This window comes from Rhipicephalus sanguineus, unplaced genomic scaffold (assembly GCF_013339695.2).
Source record: "Rhipicephalus sanguineus isolate Rsan-2018 unplaced genomic scaffold, BIME_Rsan_1.4 Seq12351, whole genome shotgun sequence".
In the NCBI taxonomy this organism is placed as follows: domain Eukaryota; kingdom Metazoa; phylum Arthropoda; class Arachnida; order Ixodida; family Ixodidae; genus Rhipicephalus; species Rhipicephalus sanguineus.
In genome coordinates, this window is record NW_023614539.1 from 27,142 (window position 1) to 54,315 (window position 27,174).

Consider the following 27,174-nt stretch of genomic DNA (forward strand, 5'->3'; position numbering starts at 1 on the left):
ATGTTTATGACACTACGCATGCACTGCTCGCAATGGATCTATTTCAGCTAGGTTGTTTAGCTTGTTACGCCGAATAATACGGCGTCGTGTATTGATTTCAGTGAAGTCAGATTGTCACATCGCGTGTCTGTTGATGTCACAAAATGAAGCGCTATTTTATGGATAGCACGGAAATATGCGTGGTTGTTAAAAAAAGAATATCTTTAATACTGCCATCACAATTTTTATCAGGCGATGAAATGACAAGAAAGGCTAAGGATGAAAGTTCAAGCGCTAGTGAGCCACACAGAGAAATGTGTTTACGTTGTCTCTTCATTACCTACATATCTTTCTGCATACATATTCAACACTCTTTCAGGTTGGACATGTTCAACAAACCGGACGGAAAAATTAACACGGGTTTGGCCGGTACGTACAACGCACTTGACATCGCAGAATTTCAAAACGCTCACTGCGTGTAGTCGTGTCTTCGGATTTAATAGGTCACAAATATGGACTAATTATTGGTTACAACCTCAGGATCGAGAACGATGCAATTTGTCTAATTAATCCTGACCATTATTTGAAGACGTTGTTTATGTACGGATACGGGAACACTGGCACTGATAGCTCATTTGTAATCTGCAAAAGAATATTTGGCAAAGTTGCACATCACAGAACATTCTTTCGAACCAAAGAAACTCCTTACAAGCCCATCGGTAAAATTTTACTCGTTAAAAGAAAGAACTGATTTTGGGCTATTACACTGCAGTCAACTGCAGTGTTTTAACTCGGTACAAGTTAGGGCTGCAACACGAGGTACACAATGCTTTTGAATATTGCGGTGGTGCAGTAACAATTGTTGCGTTATAAAAAAGAGCTCTACGCATCATATACGACATCTTAAGAATTCTGTTATCCTGCACTAGTGCACCCTTCAGATGCTCAGCGTTGGGAACGGCGGTCACCGTTAACTGTTCTCCGCATTGGCGTTTGTGAATATTAGATTTGATGGGTAATGACGCAAAGTTTTAGCTGTACCGAGTATTCAGATGCTTTTCTAAAGCGAAGTTGTAAACGACCAGGAGGTAGAAAGATGTGGCGCTCCACGAGTTCACAGAAACCACAGTGAAGAAGCGATGCTACCCTTCTTCGTAGGGCCTATGCCCGTGCATTGCTTTCTTTTCGGGTTTTGTCAGCTTATCTAGACAGAGATGACAAGCGCCGCAGCATGTGTGGATATCCATAGATCCTCTAAGTGTTCTTAATATCCCTTAAGCTGAAGTCGCTGGAAACGAAATGTCTGACGAAAGGGGCGACAGTGACTTTCGTCAGGCATTGTATCTCTTCTCAAGAACTGTGGAAGCGTCGAGATGCGGGCTAGTTGGTATACGTTTATTTTACAGAGGAAATAAGGTCGGGACAAAATAAGATAAGGTAGAAGAGGTGCGCTGATGCTGAGGGGTCAGCGCTTGTCTTCCCTAAGTTTTCACGAAGTACTTTATAGACACATGGCCTTTCGACAAAAAGCAAGGTGCGGCCTGTTGTGTCGCGCTCTAAAACTTGTCCAAAACACGGGCCCAAGTGGGAACGCTGTGTTGACAGTTCCGCCCGCGTTGGCGCTAGTCGACGTACAGCCACGCGCCTTTAGAACAAAACAGCAATCAAAAGAGTGTTTTGGCGTGCGCGAGACGCTGTATCCCGCCTTATATGAGCATAAGGAGAAACAACTATGTTTCCTGGTGTCTTTCAACGACAAGTAAGATGTCAACGTCGGCGTCCACTAATTTTCGTATGACACGTGCGTTAGAAGTCCAAGTGACAAAATAAGAGATCTTTGTTTCCGAATAAAGCAATGCATTGAGAAGAGTGTTGATGACCCGATCCCCATAATATTTTGTAAGAGTTCGAGGCTCCTCAAGAAAACCGGCAACAAAAGGACACTCCTGTTTAAAAAACATTTGTGCGAGCTGTCTTGTGGCGCCACAGCGGCAACAGGTTCGACTAGGTGGCTCCGCCGCTCTCGGGGCGTGGCCCAAGTAGCACTTTTTTTTTTTATCGCGCGCCCGTGGTATACCGCTTAGCTGGCTCGTAATTGTCTCTCCTCGTAAGTTTGCGCTGGCATCGGCGAACCGACCGGCAGCGTTGTCGTCGTTTCCTCCTGGCGCTGTGCGTCTCGGGTGCGTTCTTTCTCGTTGCGTCTTCTCGTAAACTCATGTGGGGCACTGGCGAAATGTCATCGTCGTGACAACGTCCTCGCTTGCGCTCGACGTCTCGGGCGAACCACGGACGCTCAAAGAACGTGAACACGTCGGTACGACGACGTCCCCCGAAGACGCGCGCGTTATTCGCTCTGAGATGGCAGGGTGGTGTGGCTCACGAGTACACTCTCATTTCGCAATCACATGCTTCCAATAGATTCATGTTGTGCAAACGTGGTTACGACACTTAACTTCGGACCGCAAGCGCGCGGATTCAAACCCCGACTCACGAAAAAAAATTATTTCATCTCATTCCTTTCTTTATCCCCCCCCCCCTTCCCATCAGTTACACCTACTCTCTTCAAAGCGGTTTCTCTTCAGAAGCATCGATCTCTTCAAAGCAATAATGAGCATTCTCGAGCATCATGACAAGCTTGAATGGAAAGTGTGCCAGAAATGGCCAGTGTATGGATAGAGTCTTCCTAGCTGATGGGACGCTAGCCTGATGAGTACTCCCTACTGGGGAAAGGTGGCATAATGGAGGTACAAAAATGACGATGCAGCGGAGAAGTAGTAGATAGCTTATGAACGGCGTCCTGCCTTTTTGCAATGGGCACTAGAACGCTACACTGGAGGTGCACAGTTTTGCGAAGCGATAGCGGCTTCTGAGAGTACGCGTGAGGCAACTGAATGGCGTTAATTATTTTTTGCAGCATCGACTTTTTTTTTTCCCCCAATGGCGCTGAGCCGTGCCTCCACGACGGGAAGCAGAAGATAGCGCCCCCTTTCATTTCTTTCACGAACCACTCTCTCTCTTTTGATAGTATCTGCCTGTGTAGAATCGAAACATTCTTGAATTTCTAGTTAGCATAGCATTTCGATCTATGACTCCATGTGGGAAGTGTGGCAAAGTATTATTGCTTCTGCTGAAGCCACAAATGAGATAGCTTTAAGCACGTGGTGTTGAATCGTTGCAGCACAACACAAGAGTTTGTATATGTGATATTATATAAGCTGTCGTTGTGGACGGCTACATTTGAGCTTACGTATACACTGTTACAACTTACCACGTGTTTCTTTCAGAAACTGCTGTTATATTGTAAAATCGTTATCTTCTTCACCTTTCCATATTCTGTGATCAGTGGCGCCCCCAGGGAGTGGCACAGCGGGCCCGTGCCCCCCCCCCCCCCCCCAATGTTTTGTTGTCATGGTACACAGAGCACAAAATGACGCTCAACCACACTTGCCTGCCCGGCCCCCGCTTCGGATCAGAGCACCCCCCCCCTGCCCCCGAAAAAAAGTTCTGCCTCCGCCCCTGTCTGTGATGCATGAAATATTCAGTGTGTGATGGACTTCATGAGGCCATCGTACTTTCACAAGTTGATGGCCCTGCCTGTACTATAAAACCGAGTGCTCGCGGCAGGCTGTGATGCAGGCAGTATAAACAAGTGTCAATAATGCTATGTGCAAATTTCTTCGGTATCGCGGTATTTAACCTATAATGAATGGAATGTATAAACCATTGCAAGTAGCAGTCACCACTATTTAGCATCACGCAACATTATTCTGGGCTTTCAGTTTTTGCAACATAGTCAATAATTATAACAACTGACTACTTTTTATCTTTGTTGAACCAAACTATTCTTCAGGTCTTGCATTCCGTGGCACTGTTTGCGGAAAGCTGAGGATTGGCGAGGGTGAAGACACGGCTACTTCCTACGAAGGAATTACAAGATGGCCCATGAGCTGTGTCACGTGTAAGTGGATTTGGCTCGAACCGGAATGTAAGCGTAATGCTTAAGCAAACAGCCACAAATAAACTTTTTTTTACAGGATGGGGTCGCCACACGATGAAACCCCTGAGTGTCCTTGGGAAGAAGGATACTTGATGAGTTATGTGGACGGAGGACTAAAAAAGTATCGCGTTTCCCCTTGCAGCGAAAGATCCATGCGAGATGTCTACAAGTAAGTTGCAGTTCTCCCGAAGCATAATGTAATATATTAGGTATTCTATGTGGCAACAAAGGAGGAACTCCAGCATATAGAAAGTATTGCACAGATTTTCGATAGAACTGCAAGTGCCGCAAGATGGAAGCATTTGATATGCAGCTATGATAGACCCAGTTAAATTAATTCCTACGTCCCTTTAGTATAATTATAGCTTGGCTCTTGGCACACGATTTCAGTGTATTTGTACTTAGCATTTTGCATCGCAGCTCCTGCGCGCCCACTGGTGCATTTCGCGTCATCGGCGTAACAGAGCGAACGATTTGCACCGAAGAGAATAAATGAAAACTAATGCGGCTGTGAAGTGGTGATGAGTGACATATTGTGAAAAATGCAAGAGGGGGAAAGGCGATAAAAGGACATCGGTAACGGGAGGAGGAAAGCGGTGGAGGATGGAACAACATTTCCAGGCCGCTACATCGAAGACGTAAACTCCGAAGACCGACCGGCGTGTAGCAGGGTGGCCGCTTGGGCTGGTTGGTACTGCGCTCTAAAAGGAAAATACTTTCTTTGTGCGTAGAACGTTCGAGAGTTGGCGCTCTGTCCTATCTGACTTCTTTTCTCAAAGGTTCTGCGCACAAAGAAAGGAAGTATTTTCCTTTTAGACGGCATGTAGTCTCCTAAAGGGTTACAGTGCGGAGCGACGCCTTTATGTAAATGCAGTAGTTGTGTGCTTGATGTAGGCTTAGCACGCACGCCGGCATCACTGCGACGGATAAAATTAGCTTGTGGTCCGCCTTACTGTCAGAGCGCAGACGATAGATTCTTTGAATAAAAACTGATGGTACGGTGCGCTGACATTATATCACAAGTAGCGTTCGCAGGCGAAGTCCTGCAGGGTCGGGCAACGCCAGGTTGCAGCTTGGTGAGCCGTATAGTATAAACACTGAAAGCTCGTTAATTCGGTTTCACGGCACCGGAAAAAGTGTACGAATAAACCAAATGCCGAATTATCGGAAGTATCGAGGAAAACCATAAACATGTCTATACTACATCAGTGCATTTCCATTGTGTTGATGAATACATAAATTCACTACATATCTTGCGTAAGGTAGGTAGGTAACAACTTTATTGATTCGTGAAAGAATCATGTGAGGGGGGGTGTGTGGGGGGAAGCGGAAGCAGGACGACGATGAGCCCTCGGGCCGCTCTAGGTGGCCGCACACTTCTGTGCTTCGGCGACCCCTCTGGCCCAGCCCACTGTCCGGAGCTGTAACTCCGGTTGCGAGCTGCGCAGAGTAGCCTCCCATCGCTCCTGGTGTTCTGACCCTTACCACGGGGGCTTGGGTTTGTTTGGGCAATTCACAAAAACGTGATTGAAGTCGGCTCTGGTGCTCGGGCACAAGTTGCAATGAGGAGAAGTTTCGTCATGCGTAATAAGGGAGAGAAGGAAAGGAGTCGTGACTGTGGCCGTTTGAAGTCTGCGCCACAAAACCTGGTCACCTCTGGAGAGAGATTTATGTGGTGGGGGATACGTTAGGCGGGAATTTCGGTAAAAGAGTGTGATGTCGTGGTAGCTGAGGAGTCGATCCCTGGCACCGCGAAGCGAAGGCAGGTCGCTTTGAGCCCGGTTGACGAGTGCTCGGGCTTGGGTGTGAGCGGCCGTGTTGCCTGGGTGTCCACTGTGCGCAGGGACCCAAAGGAGGGTGATGAGGCGATCAGGCGGAGGAGATAACTCAAGGATTCTAGCGGCCGGAGAGTGGATTTTGAAAGTGGCGAAATTCAAAACCTGGTCGCTAGTGCGTCCATTCCAAATTCGACAGAATCCCTGGAAGCAGAGGAGGCGGCAATTGCGTCAGCAATTGTTCACTCCTCCGCTGAGTATATTTTCTCTGATTCTAAAACTGCAATTCGTAATATCTTGCGTAAAAGCAGTGTGAAAGCCGCAATGTTCGTCATTCGGGACTTCGTTGACAGTGCGAGCGCGGCTCAAGATACCCTTGTCTTAAGCCGAAACGTGCTATGAACCGATCCTTTATGTACCAGCACCGCCACGTGCACGTGACAATATTTTTTCGCCTGAAAATGACCAGCAACCGATAGCTCGCCCATCACGATGTAGCAAGCGAGTTTTATGCCAGCATGCGGACTACGGCTGAAGCTCTTCATCTTCAACAGCTTCCAAGTTTGCATGTTGTGACGCATACTTGGAAAATCAACGTGAACGCGACGGGGACCTAAGACGAGATGGACAAAGTACGAGTGATGTCTAACAGCTTGTGAACTTGCGCAAGCGTTATGCATCAAAATGTTGAGTGATGATTGCATATCTGAACCTTTTGCTTCTATGCTAGGCTGCGAGGTACACACGCTTAGCGATTTCTTTAACGTGACCTGAAGTTCCTGCGCACGCGTGGTGCTCGTTTTTCGTGCGTTCCGTTTTGATTCAATAAACTTCATTTGTTAGACAGCGCCTGTACTGTGTCCTTCTCGTCTTGTGCCTGCGTCGTGTTCGCGCTGGTTTTACAAGTATTCGTCGTTCGCAACTGGCCAACCTCTCTACCTTACTGCATTTTGTGACATTGCGCGCGCGTTGTCCGAAGTCAAAACGAAGCTACTGAATGCTACATCCGCTGTGGTGAAACCGTGGTCTCTTAAAACGCGATCATATCGTACACTCGGTTCTGAAGGCAAACGCACGGCCTACGTACAGTGTCGAAACGTAATTACTGAGCACCGCATATGCTGCTGAATAAACCTGGTTCACTAATGCCCAACCATGGATGGCGACTACGCAGTTCTGAAGGCACGCGGCGAAAAGGAAACTACTGCTTGCCGCAGCTTTGGCCCTATACGCTATCGACGCGTTTATAGACCGAGCCCACGCACTTCGCGTGCGCCGAGTAAAATTGAAAACGAAACGTTTACCGCAGCCGCTGAAGCTTTCTCACCACACAACCGATTGCGGTAAGATTGTAGATGGCGACCCTACCTTTCTGAAGGCCCGCGGCCGTTTCGGCTGTTGGAAAAGGCCGTTTTCGCTCCTTTGCGTCGCACATCTGCGGCGCCTTGTGCTTGGGGCGCTCTCAGGTTCGTTCCAATTAAGCACGCTCCGGCCAAATATGACAGAATTAACGAGAGTTTGATGCCATGACATGATTTATGTGCTCACCGGGGCCAGAAAACGTCTGAATCACCAGATTTTTCTAATAACGGTGGCCGCCTTAACGAGCTTTTACTGTATGCTTATTATATTGGTATTCATAGCAGCAAAGAAACAGAACTACAGCCGCAATTCACTGATTTTGTCTGCTTGTGTGTTGTATAGAGATAGAGAGACAAAGCTTACGTGAAAGGCAGGGAGGGTGTGTTGTATAAACGAAGAGAACAAGCTGTACGAAATGACATGCCTTTTTCATTTAACCATTGTTGTTCTAAATTTTTCAATGTATCTATAGCTGTTCCTAGCCTGATGTAGGCCGTAAAGATTAACGTTCCATCACGTGTGACGCATTTTTCGTACCCGGTCCGGGTAATGCGGCAATGGCATGCCACCATACGTCAGGGAGGTGGAGGGGTGTCATTATTTATTGTGACGTGAATGACAAACGTATCATGACCCGACCGCAAACGTATCACGTTGTTTATATAAATATCTATCATTCAATGTAGTTGTACATTCATCTCATCGTACGCCAGTTTCTTATATACCGATTTAAGAAAACGACCATGAGAACAGACGTAGGCGACCAGACAGGGGATAATTACGGTCAAAGTGTCGTTGGTTCACCGGGAAATGCTTCGCATTTAATAGCGTGCATTAGAAATGACGAGATTAGGTCTTGTTGATAACATGGTCAGAATTCTTCCGGCTTGAAATATTTCTAGAGCAATAATATCTAGCCATCATGCTCCTTGCACCATTAAGCACTAGGTATAATCATTATGCAGCAATAAAATGGAGAAAGATAGGCTCTGATCCATGCTTGCTAGTTTGTTTGTCACTGAACATTCTAGTTTGCATAAAAGGAATTACGAAGCTGATAACAAGAAAACGAATGTCTGGCAGCCTAGACGAGCTATACAATGGAAATATTTTTATGTTGGAGACTGAATGCTTACATCACCTCTCAACATCGCATTGCAATTTTTCCGAACTTTACATTGAAAATATAACGAGTTGGGTCATAAGCTTCATTATCTGCAGTGGTCATTGGCTTCTCGCTCTTCAACGAGGTAGTTAATGAGGTTCCTTCGGAAAACGCCCCTTTCGCAGGGCAATCGTCAGAGTCCCGTACAAAGCTACTTCACTCAGACCTTGAAAAGTGTTCACCACAATGCGCATTCTCAATAAAGAAGTCAATACAGAGTATGATTAGACGGCCGCCTTGCGAGCGCACGGACGTAAAATCTCGTTTACAAAACAAAGTTTTTTTTTCGATGGTTTGCTGTGATTCAACGAATAAGACTGTTGTCTATGCTCAAGTGGGAGCCGTTTCTGAAAACAGAAGCTAGCGGCTTCGAACGAGCTGGCGCGCGCTTTTATCGGATACCTTTCTGAGGTGTAAAGACCACGTGACTTATATACCATACAACAATCGGTGAGCTGTGGCCGGCGTGGGGGTGCTGGGCGAGTGAAATAAGCGCTTTCTGAGTTTTTTTCGGCATTTCGTTAAACAGCTGGAGAAAGGTGCCCCAGTTTTTGCCTGCATGACTCATTGCATAATGTTGCAGTCACTTTGTGACCCTCGATATTGCAGGAAACTTAAGCCGGAGTGCATAGAGGTGAAGACGAAGACGAACTACATGGAAAAATTCAAGAAATATCCAGGCCAAACAGTGCGAGCGTTGCATTACTGCAAGAAGACGTTGAAGAAAAGTGGAAGATGGTTTATTAAGAACGTGAGTTGCTTAGTCACACACCTTGTCGTTTTTGAATATGTGCTCCTAAAGCACTCGCATAGATGTTGCTGAGACTCGCGTATTCTTTCCAATGCTGACAGCGCTTACGATTTCTCATTATGCTATAGTAGAGCACTGCACGGCCCGTGGTGCTCGGCCCGTGCCCAGCCCGGGCCTGTCACTCGTTTACGTTTACCCGCCCGAGCCCGCCCGGTGACTCAAAGCAAGTCCCGGGCCCGGCCCGAACCCGAGAAAAAATTTCACCTACCCGGCCCGGCCCGGCCCGACTGCATATCGGGCGCGACAAGGGCCCGAGCCAGTAATCCAGGCGTTGTTGCCCGAACATAGATCCGACAGCTAGGCTTTTGAAGTAGCAAATATTTACGCTTTGTTGGCGCATGCTTCGCTAACAATTGTACTTTAACCTACGGTAATTTCTTTTACAAAAGGGCCTCACAGTGGAAACAGTTGAGCGGACGTACTGGGCACGATGAACATTAGTTCGCAGCGGTTATCTAGTACGTATCTTTTCTGCAAATACAATGGGAACCATCAAGAACGTGGAACAAAAAAGTGATTTGCAGCATGAGTTCAGTTTCAATAGGGAGCGCTCTCTCTGGAAATTTAAAGCATGCTGCACCAATAAACCGATCGGGCACCCTTCGCGATACCTGTCTACCTGTCTTGAACATAGAAGCACCTTGTCACAACAAGCAAAATAGAGAAAAAGAATTATCAAGGCGAAAGCCTTAGATGCCTGAGCAAACTCGAAAATTTACCGACGTCTCGCGTCGGCGTCCCCGTCGGCGGCGTCAACACGAGTGGGGCAAAAAAAAAAATCGTCATCACGTGATGACGTCACCACATGAAGCCACCATGACGTCACATATCGCCTAAACCGTCACATAACGTGACGTCACATGGTGTCGTCATCAAACGACGTCCTTGCTTCGTCAACGGTGGGCCCGTCACGGAGGCAGCGCAAAACCAGCCGAGCTGCCTCCTATCCTGGAGGCAGCGGAAAACCATGTTAGGTGCAGAAAGCTTTCAGAGGGTGGCGGGCAGGTTTAACACACTGACTGAGAAGAAAAACTAGAAGATGGCTTTCGCCTTCGAGTCGTCATAGGTGAATGGATAAGGGACCCTGCGAATTTTTACCTTTGTTGTAAGTGGACTAACCTAGATAAAAATTATAACGAACCGCGTGCACCACGTGTACTCTTCGAAATACATATAAACAGCCGAAAGGAAGAAAAAAAACTATTTGTCATAGCATTCTTTTCATATATCGCACCACTGATAGCATACAATGTATAAATTTTCGAACTTTCGTGGAGCAGCGCTAAAAAACACACCGACAGAGACACATAGTAGACACGACGGGCGCTTACTCAGAACTCATGTTTGTCGCAATCGCCAGTGCAATCGCTCAAATTTGTTTTCACAAGCCACGTTCTACCAGGAATGACGAACAGCAATAAAAACAAGCGGATGATTCATTTGAAGCATGTGTGCCGCACTAAAAGAGCAGTAGGGGCAAACATAAACAAAACGTAATAGCTGGTGGACGCTTCGCGTGAAAAGGCACAAACACGACGAAAAAACTAAAAGACGTAAAGAAAAAATTAAGGTAGCTTCGCACTAGTTGTGCCAAGCCTGAAAGAAAAGTCAGCTACTTCCTTGTTTCTATTTTTTTCTCTTGCTTATCTTTTTCTATTTCTATCTGTTTTTCCTATCTCTTTTGTCACTGTCTCTTTCTTTCTCTCACCATCCATTTCTTTTTTTCTCTCTCTCTCTATTTCTCGCTTCCACTTTCTTTCTAGCTTTGCTCTCTCTCTCTCTCTTTGTTTCCTTCTCTCGTTCTTTGTTGTTTCTCTCTATTTCACTCTTTCGTGATGTCTCTTTTTTTATCTCTTATTTGTGTTTGTTTCTTTCTATCTCTCTCTGTCTATTTCTTTCTATCTCTTTGTACACTATAGGTATTTCCCTCCTCCTCACACTCACTTTCCTTTCTCACCCGCTTGCTATACTATACTATCAAGGCTTTTGTTATCTCTCTTGCTGTTTCTTTCTACCTCTTTCTTTGCCTTTCTTTCTTCTTTCTTTCTTTCTTTCTTTTCTTTCTTTCTTTCTTTCTTTCTTTCTTCTTTCTTTCTTCTTCTTTCTTTTTCCTTTCTTCTTTCTTTCTTTTGTTGTTTCATATTTAGTGGACCAGTTGTGAGTAGTTGGATTTACCCGATTTTGTGGCACATACCCGTCTATGATAATGGTAGTGAGATTTGTGCAATTTATGTGGCACATACCCGTTTATGATGATGATAGATTCTTGGTTCGCCGGACAAGGAACGATTTGCTAAACAGCTTCGGTGTTAAAACGAGATCTGCGGGTGAAAAACGAAGCATTAAATAAAATCTTTGAGGTAATCAATCTCTGCGTCAGAAACAACAATGGAAGGCCTGCCAATGCACTTCGCTCCTGCTTTATGCATGAAGAAAGCTTCCACAATTTCGCGCTCAACCTTTTCTTTCCCTTTCTTAAGAAACTGCGTCCGTTGAAAATCAGGGTATACAGCCACAACGCTTGCAATGATCACCAGAAAAAAACCGCCCATTTGATTGCGCACATTCAAATTATGGGCTTTAGCTCTGTCATTAAAGCATCGGCCGGTCTGACCGATGTACTGGCGACCACTACTCGGGGAATGCCGTAAAGAACGTTAAAAAACGCGCGCCGTAAACTCTGGTGTTGCGTGACGCAAACACGGCGCTTCTCTGTGTTAATAAAAGCACACAACTTTGACAATTGAAACTTTATGTGGCATAGTTTACAGCTTATTTCTTCACATGTTATTCTGCGAAAAATCAAATTTTCTATTAATCATTACGCGCGCCATGGGCTGTTGCATCACATGTCCTGCTGCGCTAAAGTTTCTTGCAATGCTCCGCTAGCCACAGGGGAGCACAAGATCTGCCTTGCGAATTGTGAAGGCGTCGGCAGTCGTTGTCCTTAGACTTCCACTTCTGGAGCAAATTTCGGATGTCTTTGTGGACCTCGGCAGAATGAACATAGCTGTCCAGTTCGTCCCTTCATTCCTCTGGTTCCCGAACGTCGTGCCAGTCCCAAATCATCTATAAAATTCCTATTTGAGGGCTTCTCCTTGCATGTTTCAACAGTGTATGTTATGTACCGTTTGTACCGTGCTCTTTTTTTCCATATTACATTGGTGTATGCCTTCCTAACGATGTTATACCGGTAGCAGGTTGCCATTGGACCACGCGCGTAGGACTGGCAGAAGGTGGGCGAAGTGATTTCTGTCTATTTTCTGGGTTCCTTCTAGTTTGGTAATAAAGGCAGGAAAAAGATTCTCTGCGCTTACTCATTGGATGCGTATGGTTTGAGGTAAGGGGACATCACCGGCACGGAATTAGAAATTCTATTTTTCCAAGCCAGGTATTTAGTCAAGCGAATATACTTTGCCCCACGCCTCGTTTAATGCACCTATGCTATTCCTGCACATTCCAACGCTGTTGTGGGAGTATCATGTAGCTCTCGCAACATATAGCGGAACAAGACGAAAGCTCAGACATCAACAATGTGGGCACACAAAGGAGGCTGTGCATGTCTATCTCGCGGCAAATGACCGCTGAGAGCAGTGACGAAGACACGGAAAAAGAATGTTTCTATAGTGATTTATGTAACAAGACCGCGCGAAACATTCTGTTCGAGTGGATGGCTGGAACTTCCAAGAATGTTCCCGCTCTGGAGCTCTGTGATCACTGTTGCGATGATAAGTTATGAGTATGAATTAATTATATTATATTTATTACTGCGAATACAGCATAACATTTGGGATTTCAAATATTAGCGAATGCAAATAAAGCACAGAATAGCGAGATGTTAACTATAAGCGCCTGGTCTTTTTACTTTTAGCTCCGTTTGAGATAAATCAAGTAGCCCCATATGCAAGAAGAAAACCAAGTAGGAGTGTGCGAATATTGAAATTTCATCTCGAATCGAATTCAAATCGAATATTGCCGAATAGTGGCGAAAAATATCGAATATCGAATACAATATGTTTTACTGAAAATTGCAAGAAAAATTGGGGGACCCTTAAGCTTCGCCTTAAGAGTTGAACGCGATAGCGAAATCCGGCCCCTAGTGCGCACTTCAACCACTAAGTGCATACTTATTAATGTGTAGTGACGGTAAAAAAACCCCGAGGCACTGCGCCGACCAAAGTGAAAAAAAAACACACAAAAAAGACGTTTAATCTAATTAATGTGTGCTGTCTAATAATGTGTCTTGTTACACGCACACGCATACAGACCACACGCATGCGCGCGCTATGTTTCTATAGTAATGGTACAGGTTTTCGAGCTAAAGCACTTCCCTGTGCTAGAGTCGAGACATATTTCTCACAATGCCTCACAGATGGCAGCACATTAGCTAATGCTTGCTGTTTGCTTGATAAACGCCTCCTCTAGAAAGGAGGCAGGGGCTTGATATTTTTTTCCGCTAGATGGACATAGTTATCCATTTTTGGAGCTGTTTGAAAGGTCGTGTGTGTCTTTAGCGGCGATGGCTGCACTATCCCGGCTTTTTTCGAAGCATGGCATCGCGCTAAAAAACGTAGTTTGATGGCCTCGCCAGTGCACCTACAAATCGCCGAATAGGCTCATTTTCGTCGTGACACCTGCCGAACAAAATGCGTTAAGGAGACTCCTTCCACTACATGGCATTTATGTAGTGTTTTTTCCCGAAGCAGTTGCAAGTAACATCGTGGCTTTGTGGTAGGACACGTGCTTGCCACTCGAGCGGCCCGGGTTTGATCCTCAATGGGACCGAACATTTTATTGTTTATTTTATTTGCACCTTTCTCGATTTTCGGTCACGGAAGATTTTTCGCTCACAAGGACGTAGCGACGCCGACACCGACGGCGGCATTTCTGCGAAACGAGCTCTCTAACGCTATCGCGTTTAAAACAAGAAAATGAAATTGCCCATGTCGTCCAGCACATAACGCGATGAGTGACTGCTACCAAAAACACTACAGATTTTCATGCAGAAACACAAGCTGTTCCACATGACTTGGCTTCGGGCTCTCGCCCTGATGCTACGGTATTCATGCAGTTGAAAAGTTGCGCTCACTGGGCACCTCAGGAACAGGGATGGGAAGGTATCGCAGAGCAATTTTGCCGATACCTGGGTAAAGTGCAGCTACATGCTCTTTAAAGTTTCCAAAGGATCATCGTTCTTCCGGGATCAGGGGCTCTTTGAAGTATTTTGAAGCGATAACAAATTGTAACATGTGAAGCCAATCACCGAGGGTTTCGCGGCCAATGTCGGGACGTGTCACGACGCATGCGGTATACGCGACCGAAATACCGAACGTAAGAAGTCCGTGCATTCGTTGTGGTAGCGAAGTGTAAAGCGCTGACAATTTTCTCGTGTTCTTTTTTGCGTGCGGAGATCAAGTAATCTCTTTTAAAACAAGTATGTGCTCGCTTTTGAACCAGGATATCGGTGAAAGTTTTAACGAAAGGCCTACTGTAACGTCGTTAGCTTTAGTTTTAGCACCCCACCCTAACCAAGTTGCCCCATTGGTCTTTGCCGCGTTTCAGATATTCGTCCTGGTGATTTATCGAACCTTCTATATAGCAAAGTGAAAGTCGAATTGAATTATTCGATAAGTACTATTCGATTCGAGTTCGAAACTCGAATATTCGCACACCCCTAAAAATAAGTTCAGCACTTGTGTCTCATAAAACTCCAAATAGCTTGCCCTACATAAAAGAAAGCGTTCTTTTGAGACAAAATATGCAGAACATATATGTATGCACAACGTATGTGGAATTACCTTAAGGGACCTGAAGAGAAAAACAGTTTTTCTATTGTCAGAACATTACTCTTTCACAGTTACAAAATCCCAACGCTCGCCACCACAAGACTCTTGGTCAGCGAGAAAACACGTAAAAAGAAAATGCGGGTGGCGACGCCACCATGAAATTCGCCCACCAAACGCCATGTCATAGTTTTTGAGGTTTCTACTAGGGCTTACGTAGTTCATAATCGGTAAAAATGTATTACATTGATCTTTGAGGGAGCCTTAGACATAACATACAAAGTTTCCTATTTTCGGAAAATTCATTGCGTCAATGCCCCTAAAATACGACAAATCCGTGCGGTCACGCGCGGAGGTTTTGGCGTGAAATTTAAAAATGGAACTTGGACCTTGATTTTCTCCTGTATTACTAATAAACTTACGACAGTCGAATTAATGACATTAGACTTCCCACAGTACACTTAAAAGCTAGAAAGCCAGTTATTTGGCCCTTTAAGAATAACTGAGCAACGTACAAGCCCAGCCGACCGCCCCGCCACGTCAAAACAGGGCCCAACACTAAGAGCGGAGCGTCAGACCTGAGCCCGGCCCCGGCCAACCGTGGAAAACTACTTTACCTGGTCCTGCCCGGCCCACGGGCCGGGCCGGGACCAGGGTATGGGTAGGCCCGAGCCCGTGCAGTGCTTTATGCTTATGGGTCTGTTGTGGGGCCTACTAGTGGGCCTACGCTTGCCGGAACATGCGACGCATACGAAACAAATTATGAAAAATTATGGATGGCTGTTAAAGAGTACCAAACGCTGATTGTGGAAGCATGGTCTCTCAGCTTATATAGCTGATACGAGTATTCCGTGTGCACGGTGCGCATATTTCGAAGAGCTTCGAACCCCCTCGGGATTGGCATGAAAAAAAAATACCAAGTTCCACGCCTGAAATTATCGGACAGCGAAGCTGCAAGCGTGCGAGTGTATGCGTTGGCTATGGAACTCACGTGGTGCCACCAATTCGCCGCAAGATTTGAAATGCGCGCGCTTAGGCCTCATATTTAAAGGTAGATTCCGGAATACCGGCTTACTAAAATGGCGTTCCATCGAACGCGTATGTTCGTGATTTTCCGCAGCCGGAATTTCGCAGCAACGTGTGCGATACCTCTTATCTACACGATCAATCGGTCTGTTATTTTGTCTTTCACGTACACGACCATAGGTCGGCAAAAAAAAAAATGCAGCTCATCAGACTCACTCAATAAAGTTGTTTACTATACTACAAGATTAGCGTCTTCTGCGGGCTCACACGGACTCAGACTCACCAAAATGTTTTCAAACGGACTCACGGAATCGGACCATCACCTAAACTTTTCTCAACCGAACCACTCGGACTAAACTATCAACATATTACTCAGCCGGACTCACTCAGACTATACTCACAGCTGACGTGAGTCTCAGTGAGCCTGAGCTAGTCGACTCTTCATGGAGTCCGTTAACAATAAAATTAGCCTTTTCGATCATGGTTTCAATGCTCTTTAACGCTAATATATCCTAATCTGTGATGCGCGATACGGTTTTGATTCTTATACCTCAAATTACGAGTTATCGGTGGTTTTAATCCACTAAGGGCATTTATTGAAACACGCAACTCACAAAACTCTCACTTGAAAGAGATTGAGGTGGGAAGTCCATGGCACCGCCGGTAAACTCACGCCTCTGATAACAAAATATGGAAACTGGTCGTATGTACGCTAGTGCATTGAGATACGTGTGAAGAGGCTTGAGTACAAAGTAATCCGTATATAAGACTGACAGTAATGCTGAAGATGACTACATAGGACCATAGGTCGGCAAAAAAAGATGGAGCTCACTGAGATCACTCAAGTAACATCTTCTGCGCTTAGGGCTCACTCGGGCTCAGTCTCACAATGTTCTATGCGATAGTAATATATGGACAGTCTCGGCTGGATTTGCCGTCGCCGTCGCCGCCGTCATGCACCGTATAGTATACAGCATTATTAATTATATATATATTATATATATATATATATATTATATATAAATATATATATATATATATATATATATATATATATATATATATATATATATATCAAAGTCCCAAAGAAAAACAATTCAGAAAAATGCTTCCGAAGCGCGGAATCGAACCAGCGACCTCTCGTTCCACAGCGCCTGACGCTACCACTACGCCAGAAAGCGCAGATCCTTAAGGTAGCTAACGGCGAGCGTTATATGCACACCCTTTACCGCTGGCAGGACTCAGAGACGGCAGGCGCTTATAAACGTTTCTTCGTTACCACCGAGATGGCGCGAGGAGCGCGACGGCCGGATATAAAAGTCGTCGGCGCGCTCGCTTCTTCTTATATTTGCGCAGGGAGAACCTTGCCCTTCCGCTGTCTGCTCGCGCGGTTTTCTCGTGGTGAGCGGAAGGGGATGTTTCGAGCTTTCACCGTGATGCTCGCGCTCATGTTACGGAGCGTACGAAAGTCACTCGAGCTCAAGGGACGCCGCCAAACGAACAAACAGAAGATGAGCGCGAACTATAAGTGTCACAGCTCGACACTTGAAGCACGCTAGTTTCCTTCGCTGCTTCGGCCGCCTTTGCAACAGGAGCGCTGTTCAAACTGAGAGTATCCATTGGCGAGCCTCACTTCTTATAGCATTAGTTTCTTGCTATCGCATTCATTGCTTCGCCCTTGCGACGAAACTGTGACTTTTTCTCAACCGGACTCATTAGGATTCAGACTCACTAAAATTTTTCTTAACCAGACTCACTCGGACTCAAACTCACCAAAATATTACTCACCCGGACTGACTCAGACTCAGATTCACGGCCTGACCTGAGTGAGCTTGCCGACCTATGTACAGATGGGTCCACTGTTAAAGGGAAGACTTGCGTCCAGGGCATGTTTGGATTACGCTCTCTTGCAAAAACATAGTTGCTTAGATTTGCATGAAACTACTGGTGGTTGTCAGTTCTGCCTCTTTTTGACAGACTCGTGCAGTGCATGAACAATGTTTCCTTGTCTACTTGCTGTTAAAGGGCCAGCAAAATGAAAGGTGCTCATTGGAGTGTTTCCTTAACAGTGGACCGTACTGTACACGACAGAGCGAAAAAAGGTGGCAAGAGAAAAATCTGCTTCTTCGTAGCTTGACAGAGCTCTTGCCACCAGTACATGGGCAAGATACGGCAAAATACATAAGTAAAAATGAGCATAGAATGAAATATTTCTCTTCTATTTACAGTTCAACCGCTTCAGAGAATATCTGCGTGGCATAACCTGAAACATCAAAGCAATAAATACAAACAATACAAAAAGAAACTAGATCGCGACGCGTATTGGCTAATAACTATAAGCACTAGTGCAACATTATAGCCCAACACCGTAAATAATAATCAGACATACCATAATTAGATCAAGAGGATCTATTTAATATGCCAAGTTTTTTCTTTAGACCATACAGAAATCGAATATTTCTTTTTTCGTTAGTGTTAGTATATCTATATCTCGTGCATAGTATGCGTATGCATAGTGGTGCGCACCTCACTGGCTTCGAAGCTGCTGGCTGCCGCTGTATTTCGTTTAGCTGATTGGTGTTATTGGGAGATAGCTGACATAAGAGCGGGGCTCGGATCCTTGCCGCGGGGCGGTCCTGCGCGCGGCGCGTGAGCAGCACTGCCTGTGCTGTCACGTCTTCTCGCGTACACATCGAATGAACTCAAAACGATGTTGAGCGCTAAGAAAAGAATTATAGTAATCGCTATTCATTAATAATATGAGACGATCAAAGGATATCTAGATTATTCCGGGTTTGAGACGATTCTAAAGTGTAAACTCGAAACTGCTATGTCAGTTCTCGTTCAAGACGGATGAGGGAGTCGTCAGGAATATAGCAATAATGCTTATATTTATGCTACTTTTCTAGGATTACAGCCTCAACAGGCAATGCAAAATGGCGTGCTGCATAAAAATTCAGGTTACAGATATACTTGTTGGACTTTAAGTATTCTACCAGGGATGTCATGTGGCCAAGGAAAGGTTCGTATTTTACGTTGTCTGCTGAGATACCGAGATTGCAGAAAGGCCTCTTGTATACTTATTCTAAAGAGCTTGATCGACCTGCATGCATCAGTGAAGACTGCACTTGTTCGGCTCGATATTTTTACTAGTACACAAACGTTAGCATCCTGGTAAATGACATCGCGCGACGAGATCGGAAATGTGAACTTGAGGACAGATTTCAAAGAAATTGCATAGTCACGGATGCCTTACAACACTGGCATTTAAGGGTAGTGTATAGTGCGACGTAACGAGCACTAACGTTAGAGCACAGTCGTCAATTTATAGAAACAAAGGGCACTCTATTGTGCCATGACGTGGACATCTGCATAGCATTCGTCAGCCTATTCCCTCGGGGTCGAGCAACGCTGTATTGAATTTTTTTTATTGAGTCATAGGAGTACATGCCTGATGTTTATACATGTTATAAGAGCACGTAGCTCAACCACAATTGACGTTGCCCCGACATAACGCCTGCGTCAAGTCGCTTAACAAAGTAGCTTCAGGACCTGGCGTGATTCTGTGCTACTGTATTGGACTGCCACGCAAAATGGCTGAGTTGGATTCCGGTTCGAATCCCGATTCTTATTCACTGCATCCGTCGGGATTTTTCACACTAAACGCCCACGCCTCCAATGCCGAAAATGGATTGTCTGAGACATGGGTTCCTTAATCCTTTCGAATAACATTTTGAATCCCTGCACCTGCCTTTCCTGTGTTGATGTACAGTCAATTACCTGTGGCTCATACCCGCATAACCCGGACCATGACATGCGGGTCTGTACCACAGGTGACTGGGGGAAAGGGTTTCGCGACGTGCGCGACAGGCTTTTCTCGTTATTCGTGTCAAGAAGTGTCAGTCATGCTCGTCATGCACTCATGCCCTCTTGCGCCAATTTTGGTATATAAAAAGTTAAAGAGAATTCTGCGCATATAAAAGTTCACCAGGCCTGCGCGGAACACGCAGCACAGTTACAGCGAAAGCTGGAAGAGCGGCCTTTCTAGAGCCGGTTGTAAGCTCTCTTGGGGCACCTAATACAGGTACACTTACATGGTACCCACTATAACATTGCTATCGGGCGTCACACCATGTCAATATCATAACGACTTGGTGGTTTAAAGACAGCCACCCATTACAAAAGGCACACACATTACTGCGCGTATTCCCTTAAGACCACGCAGTGGGTGCATCGCAACTCGAAAACGTTTCTCGCGCATAATTGTCCTGGTTGAAAGCATGCTACCCATTACATAAGGCACACACGTAGTGAGCGCATCTCTTAAACACTCGTAGTGTTCGAAGTGCGCGCTATAGGGGCAGGATATCGCTATCGCGTTCAACTCTTAAAGGCGAAGCTTAAGTGTCCCCCAATTTTTTTTTTTTTGTGGTACTCGGTGCAACTTCATGCGCCCGTTTATATGCGCTATGAAAGAAAAAACTTGGCATCGACCGCTTTTTAGCAGAAACCTACAAGAAAAAACAACATGGGTTAAAAAATTTAGAAGAAAATCTTGAAAGCTGACGAAAAATTTGTCCAGACCAGGACGAAGTTTTCGCCAAGTAGAAAAGTTTGTTTTAGGCAAATCGCTAGGGGATTCCGCGGTCACTGCAGAAGCGGCACCTTGCACTTTCTCTGGCGTTCTGGTGCGCGCACACTTGAAGCGAGCGAACGAGCAGGCCGGCAGGTAAACAAGGATGCGCGTGCGCAGTGCGCGCTCTAGAGCTTCGCAAGCAGCCGTGAGAAGGCGCCTCGGTGCTGTCTGCCACGCGCTCCCGTGGTCCGTAAAATTTTGACCGCCACTGTACATATATATGTACAGATAGAAAGAGAAACACTTCAGAAGTCCGTTTAACACCCGCTTCCTCCACCAATGCCACGTTTCCGTCACAGTGCGCTCCGATTGCGAAACATGGTGCTACATGTACCTATACCGAAATTATGGCAAATAATTATGGTCTCTAAAATTACGGGGGAATTGTTTGTGCATTTCAAGATACCACCTAACATCGTACGCATTCCAAGATCCCGCGAAAAAGCAGCCGGAGAAGACGACATAATACCCGATTAGGAAAAATATGAATTACATTTTATGTTCGGAAAGCTTGCGACACGCTGCGTTTAAACCTTAAAAGTTCAGGAGTACCAGGCGAGTTGACAAGAACGCCAGTTGTATGAGACACAAAGCAAGACCTGGAGACGTACAGACCGGCCATCTTTAAGCATCGTGGTTAATATTGGCCCACGCGCCTATTCATTTAGACGTGGCCGAGATTCGCTCATAAAAAATGTTACACGCGTTACCACACGGTGCAAGCCACGTCAGAATATATGGCAACCATGACGGTGGTTTTATAAAGTCCTTACATTGCGCACCACCACGCCTTAACCCTGATCAGAAAATCGATGATCGACGACTGTGCGCATCTCTATTTTTCTACAGTGTGTGTTCCTTTTGCTGGGCACAAAAACTCCAAATAATAACTTGATTTTTAATGAGGAGTGCTTCAATGTTCACTGTCAGAAGCACGTGACAGTATTCAAGAATATACATCAAATAGGGCCGCGTTTGCCTCCAATCTACAGCAAGCAGGATTCGCGTAAGGGTACTGTACCAAAGATCACCTTCATGCAATTAAATACTTGAGAGCAGTGTTGCGGAGTTGCCACTCCGGAATTGGAATGATTCGGGAATCATTCCACATTACCGCGGCCCCGGAATGGAATGGGGACAACGCTTCGAGGAATTCAATTGAGCACCTTTTGCACAGAATGGAATGGGAATGGAATTACGTCTTTTTCCGAAAATAGAGGACGTTCTCGTACACGCGTTGTTTTTCAAACTTCAAGCATTAGTAAGTCAGGGCCTCGAATTTACCAATAAAGCAGTGTTTTTAAAATGGCTTGGCTGATTACAAGCACGGTACATTTATAAGCAACGCGCCTACTACAATTCTGTCATTGTATAGGCTGTGTTGCTCCGAAGTTTGTCTCTATTCTTCGCGTAACTGCGGTTCTATACCGGTGGTATCCGTCGTGCGGAACTACGCCGGCGGCATGACCCCCCCCCCCCTTCCTTACGCTTTGCGATTTTTGTGAGCTTAAACAATATTAAAACATCACCATTCGTTCAAACATGCTGACCATGCAAATATAATAGATAGGGGAAAACTGCCCCTATGCGAATTAGTATAGGTGGTTGTACTGCGCGAGATAGGTCACCAAGCTATACTATTCCTCGACCTTGGTAACGTGTTTTGCGTACTTTTGCAGTTCTTAATGCTTCTGATGACATCAACTTTATGGGGCGTTCATTCTTAACTCGATGAAACTATCAAGATGTCTTTTACGTTGAGGAATACAGGAATGGAATTGAACTGCCCGGCCATTCCCGGAGTGGGAATGGGCTAAGTTTCTTCATTCCGAGGAATTGAAAGGAATGGACTTGTGGCAAGTTGTAATTCCACGGAATGGAATGGGAATGGAATGGAGGCGCCAATTCCGCACACTGCTTGAGACATATGTCGAATGCAAAAACCATTTACATAGTATTTATAGATTACAAAAAGGCAATTTACTATTTAGAGGTTGTTGCAAACGCGGGCGGCTAGGCCGCTCCGCAGGAACGGACAGGCGTCGACCAGCAAAAGACGTGCGTTTATTCGAAGCACGCTAACTTAAAGGAAACGGGGTGGGGGAGAAGGAAGACAGAAAGATACGAGGCATGCGCAGCGTTCGACTGCGCATCAGCAACTGGTGGCTTGCAAGTTGCAGCATTTCCCTTTTCTTAGAATCCATAACGCTCCACGGGTTTCTTTCACGAGTGGAACGACGTAGTTGGGGTTGAACATCTGCTGCGACGTCCGGCGGTGCTGACTGAAGGGTTGTAGTTCCGTCACTGGGCTGTGCACCAGTTCCCTCGGAGTCATTGTTTGACATTGTAGCGGATGGTCTGTCTGGCATTCGTTTGCGAACTTGGTCTGCGTGACGGTGCACGATACCATTGTCTGTCTCTACAGACACCACTCTTGAGCCCTCCGTTGACTTGACCTTGCCCGGGGTCCACTTGTCACCGGCACCGTAATTTCGAACATACACGGCATCACCTGGCGCGATCGTCCATTGCTCGCAGTCCACCACTGTCGTCCGAGATGCTGGCGGCTCCCTGGGAGGAAAACACATATCAAGCCTTGTTCGCACTTTGTAACCCAGAAACATTTCAGAGGGGGAAAGTCCAGATTCTTGCGGCGCGTTCCGATAATGACATAACAGCCTCGCCAACGATTTGTGAAGGTCTGTCGTACCCGCCTTCTTCAACCCGTCTTTACAGTGCGCACCGCGCGCTCGGCCATACCGTTGCTCTGTGGGTGGTAGGGAGGGGTGCGAATGTGAATGATGCCATTTCGGTGCATAAATTCAAACAAATTCCTGGCCGACGAATTGCGGACCGTTATCAGAGACAACTGTGCGTGGTAGCCCGAAACGGCTGAACAGGGTGCGCAGCGCATCGACAGTGCTCCGGGATGTTGCCTGCCCCAAAGGAATGGCCTCTAACCATTTACTGTGAGAGTCAACGACTATCAACAGCATCTTGCCCTGAACAGGTCCTGCGAAGTCGACGTGTAGCCTAGACCATCTCTCAAGCGTTTCAGGCCAGCTTACTGGCTTCTGTGCAGGTGGCATTGGTAACGCCTGAACGCAGCTTCTACAACTCGAGGCAACTCTCTGAATGTTGTCGTCTAGCCTGGGCCACCAGAACTTTGACCTCGCAACTGCTTTCATGGTAGAAACCCCCTGATGGGCAGCATGTAGCAATTTCAAAAGCCTCGTTCGGACAACTGAGGGCACTACAACCCGGTGGCCTCGGTACAGCAGCCCCCGATGAACCGAGAGCTCGTGCCGCTTTTTGTGGTATTCTGAAAGGTCTCGCTCGTAGCTACTTGCACTCTTGGCCAGCCATCGACGACATACCTGTAAACCGCAGCAAGCGTGACGTCCGCTGCCGTCGAGGCTTGTAGTTCCTTTACTGGAATAGCCGGTTCGTCCCACTGGTGTAGCAGGAGCACGCACTCAGTCGAGTCTTCCTCGGCACCGACTTCGTGCTGCAAAGGTTGAGGCAACCGACTCAGTGCATCAGCATTTACGAGCTGTTTACCGGGCTTGTATTGCAGGCGATACTTGTAAGCGCCTAGGAGGAGCGCCCACCTTTGAATTCTTGCCGCGGCCATTGCGGGTGTTTGACTATCTGGCCTTAGTAAGCCGAGCAGCGGCTGGTGATCAGTAACAAGAACAAATTCTCGTCCGAGCAGGTAATCTCGAAACCTTGTGACACCAAATACAAGTGCGAGTGCCTCTCGCTCAGTTTGAGAGTAGTTTTTTTCGGCAGCTGTCAACGTTCGGGATCTGAATCCGATAGGCCGCTGCTCACCGTCAATGCGATGGAAGAGAACGGCACCAATGCCGTACGGCGAAGCGTCGCATTCTAACAGAAGCTCCGGTCAGGATCGAAATGGGCAAGCACAGGCGCTGAACAAAGCGAGTCTTTAGCACTCTGAACGCAGTTTGTTCCTTCGCACCCCACACCCATTTGGCAGCTTTTTCCAGAAGCTTGTACATGGTGCTAGCATCGTAGACATGTTAGGCATGAACTTGTTGTAAAACGTTATCAAGCCTAGGAATGACGAAGTTCACTGACGTTCCGCGGCTCCGGAGCTAATCTGATAGCCTCGACGTTTTCTCGATTGGGTGTAAACCCTTCACATCGAACGATGGCCAAGATAAGCTACGGATGGCTCATGGAAACTGCACTTGTCTAAACGCAGCTTAATGCCATGTTCGCGGAAGCGCTGTAACACCGATCTAAGTTTCTGTGCTCTCCATTCTTCTCGGACACGAGAACGTCGTCTAGGTTATGCCTGCACTCCCGTTAGGCCTTGCAAGATGGTTCTATGGTTTTCTGGAAAATTGCGGGAGCGGAAGAAATGAAACAAAAGGCAGCCGGTTGTATCGAAAAAGTCCTTTGCGAGTGTTGATAACTGCCATTTACGGGAGTCTTCATCCAAAGGTATTTGGTTGTATGCATCTCTCAAGTCTAAGATGCTGAACTGCTCGCCACCACGCAAATTAGCAACATGTCATCTATCACGGGGCAGCGGATAGTGTTCTACATCACACGCGGGGTTTAACGTGACTTTAAAATCGCCACAAATTCTTACTGCCCATTCTTTTTAGCACCGGGACTATCGGCGTGGCCATTCAGAGTGCGATACGGGTGATAAGATTCCTTCGGCCACCAACCTGTCTAATCGTTCGAAACTTTTTCGCGCAATGCAAATGGAACTTTCCTTGCTTGCAAAATTTAGGCGATGTTCCATCCCGGAGAAGAAGACGCGCGGTGGTCCCTTGACGAGCCCAAGGCCTTGTGAAGAGGTCTGCGAAATCTTCTTTGATGGTAGTGTCCGTGCTCTCGGAAGGGTGAGTGCAGCAACAGACAGAGGGAGTGTCCTTCGGCATTCAGCTTCTGTAACAAGTCACGACCACAGAGATTAGGACAATGGCAGCCTAACACCACTAAAATGCACGGAACGGTTGGTGTAGGAAAACTTGCAGAGGCAGCACTCCGAGAATTGGAAGCTTCCAAGAGAACTAGACAATTGATCTTTGATGGCTGTAGTGTGGCCACTGCTGACGGTGGGCTTCGTAGGACGTTCTTCGGTACACACAGGACTGGAGAGCCAGTGTCTAGTCCATTTTTATTTCCACGCCATTCACTTGAAAACTTCTGAATGGGTGGTACAGCGTGTAGCAGTGGTTACGGACCAAAATTTGCGGACGCATCACTATCGCTTCACACTTGTGCCGGTGCTATCACGGCCATCGTCGTCGGTTCGTTGGTTTGTGCTGTTCGCACCTCCGTGCCAAATGCCTGTAGGCCGCATTTGAAGCACCTGCGCTGCGAACCGGGCATGCCGTATCGCGGGGTGACTTGATCTACCACAGCATTTGCACTGTTTTTCATTGTGTGACGTTCAAACTTCCGAGGAGTTGCCGACTTCTGCTGTGTGCTTTAACCTGGAATCTTTCCTTGCTCTGTACTGAGTCGTGCCCATATTTCCGCATCTTGTTCTGCGCTTTCTGCTGCCAGCGCCAGTAACTCCGCCTCCTTCAGAGTCAATTCTTTTTTCGACAACTGCATTTGCAGATTCTCTTGATTCACTCCGCCACACTATCGGTCCCTTAACATTCCTTCCCTCATTGTGCCAAAATTGCAGTTTGGGCCAGCTTCCGAATTTCTACTATGATGCATGAACTGACTCGCCTTCCTGCTGAATCGGTTAAAGAACCTGAAGCTTTCTGCAATGTCATGCGGAGGGGATCATAATAGCATTCAGCACGTTCACCACTTGCTCATACGTTGCCTTGTCGGCTTCTCTGGCGCAAGTCTTCCACACAGAATATGACTGTTTTCGATCCTAGTGCGGCTACAGCCAGTGCTCTCTTAGAATCATTAGTAATTTCATTCGCTTCGTAATAAGCAGCTTGATAAGGTAGGACGACCACTTATCTCTGTCTTCGTTGAAACTCCGGTAGCGCTGACTCATGGTGCTCCGTGGCTCCTTTTTGTCGTCTTGATCATCCGTGAGAGAAGTTCTCGTCGCCACTGTGTGCAAACGCGGGCGGCTCAGGCCGTCCGCAGTGAACGGACAGGCGTCGACCAGCAAAAGACGTGCGTTTATCGAAGCACGCTAACTTAAAGGAAACGGGGTGGGGGAGAAGGAAGACAGAAAGATACGAGGCATGCGCAGCGTTCGACTGCGCTCAGCAACTGGTGGCTTGCAAGTGCAGCAGAGGTAGCATTTCTGTGGAGGCAATGCGTCGATAACGAGGACTTGAAACATAAGTGCATTACACACAACAATATGTACAGATATGCACACAAGGCCCATTTGCTGTTCTTCAAGAAAAGCAAAAACATCTCGAAAGAAAGCGGACTTTTACAGACGGTACAAGCTCTCCATTTAATAATGCTTTATGCTTATCTATAAAAAGCACTTAAAACCGAATGAATCGGAAAGAAATAGGAAAGAACGTGAACGGAGAATAATAAAGAAATCGGCGGTTTCCAGATCGCGTCGCAGTCTTCAGCGAAAACGGCAAGAAATGGCAAATGATGAAAAATAAAACCGGCCAAAGCGTTAAATTAGGCTGGGGATAAACATTCAAATGCGAAGATA

General features: G+C 46.4%; 1 long non-coding RNA gene across 1 annotated transcript in view; it reads left to right on the top strand.

Moving 5' to 3' along the window:
- LOC119376492 (uncharacterized) overlaps positions 1 to 18,853 on the top strand; it is a 30,409-nt gene extending 11,556 nt beyond the window's left edge. Inside the window, exons 5-9 of the long non-coding RNA XR_005180580.1 lie at positions 359 to 408; positions 3,830 to 3,937; positions 4,014 to 4,145; positions 8,888 to 9,029; positions 18,808 to 18,853. This is a non-coding gene — a long non-coding RNA (uncharacterized LOC119376492). The remainder of the gene's footprint in view (positions 1 to 358; positions 409 to 3,829; positions 3,938 to 4,013; positions 4,146 to 8,887; positions 9,030 to 18,807) is intronic.
- The last annotated feature ends 8,321 nt before the right edge of the window (positions 18,854 to 27,174 follow it).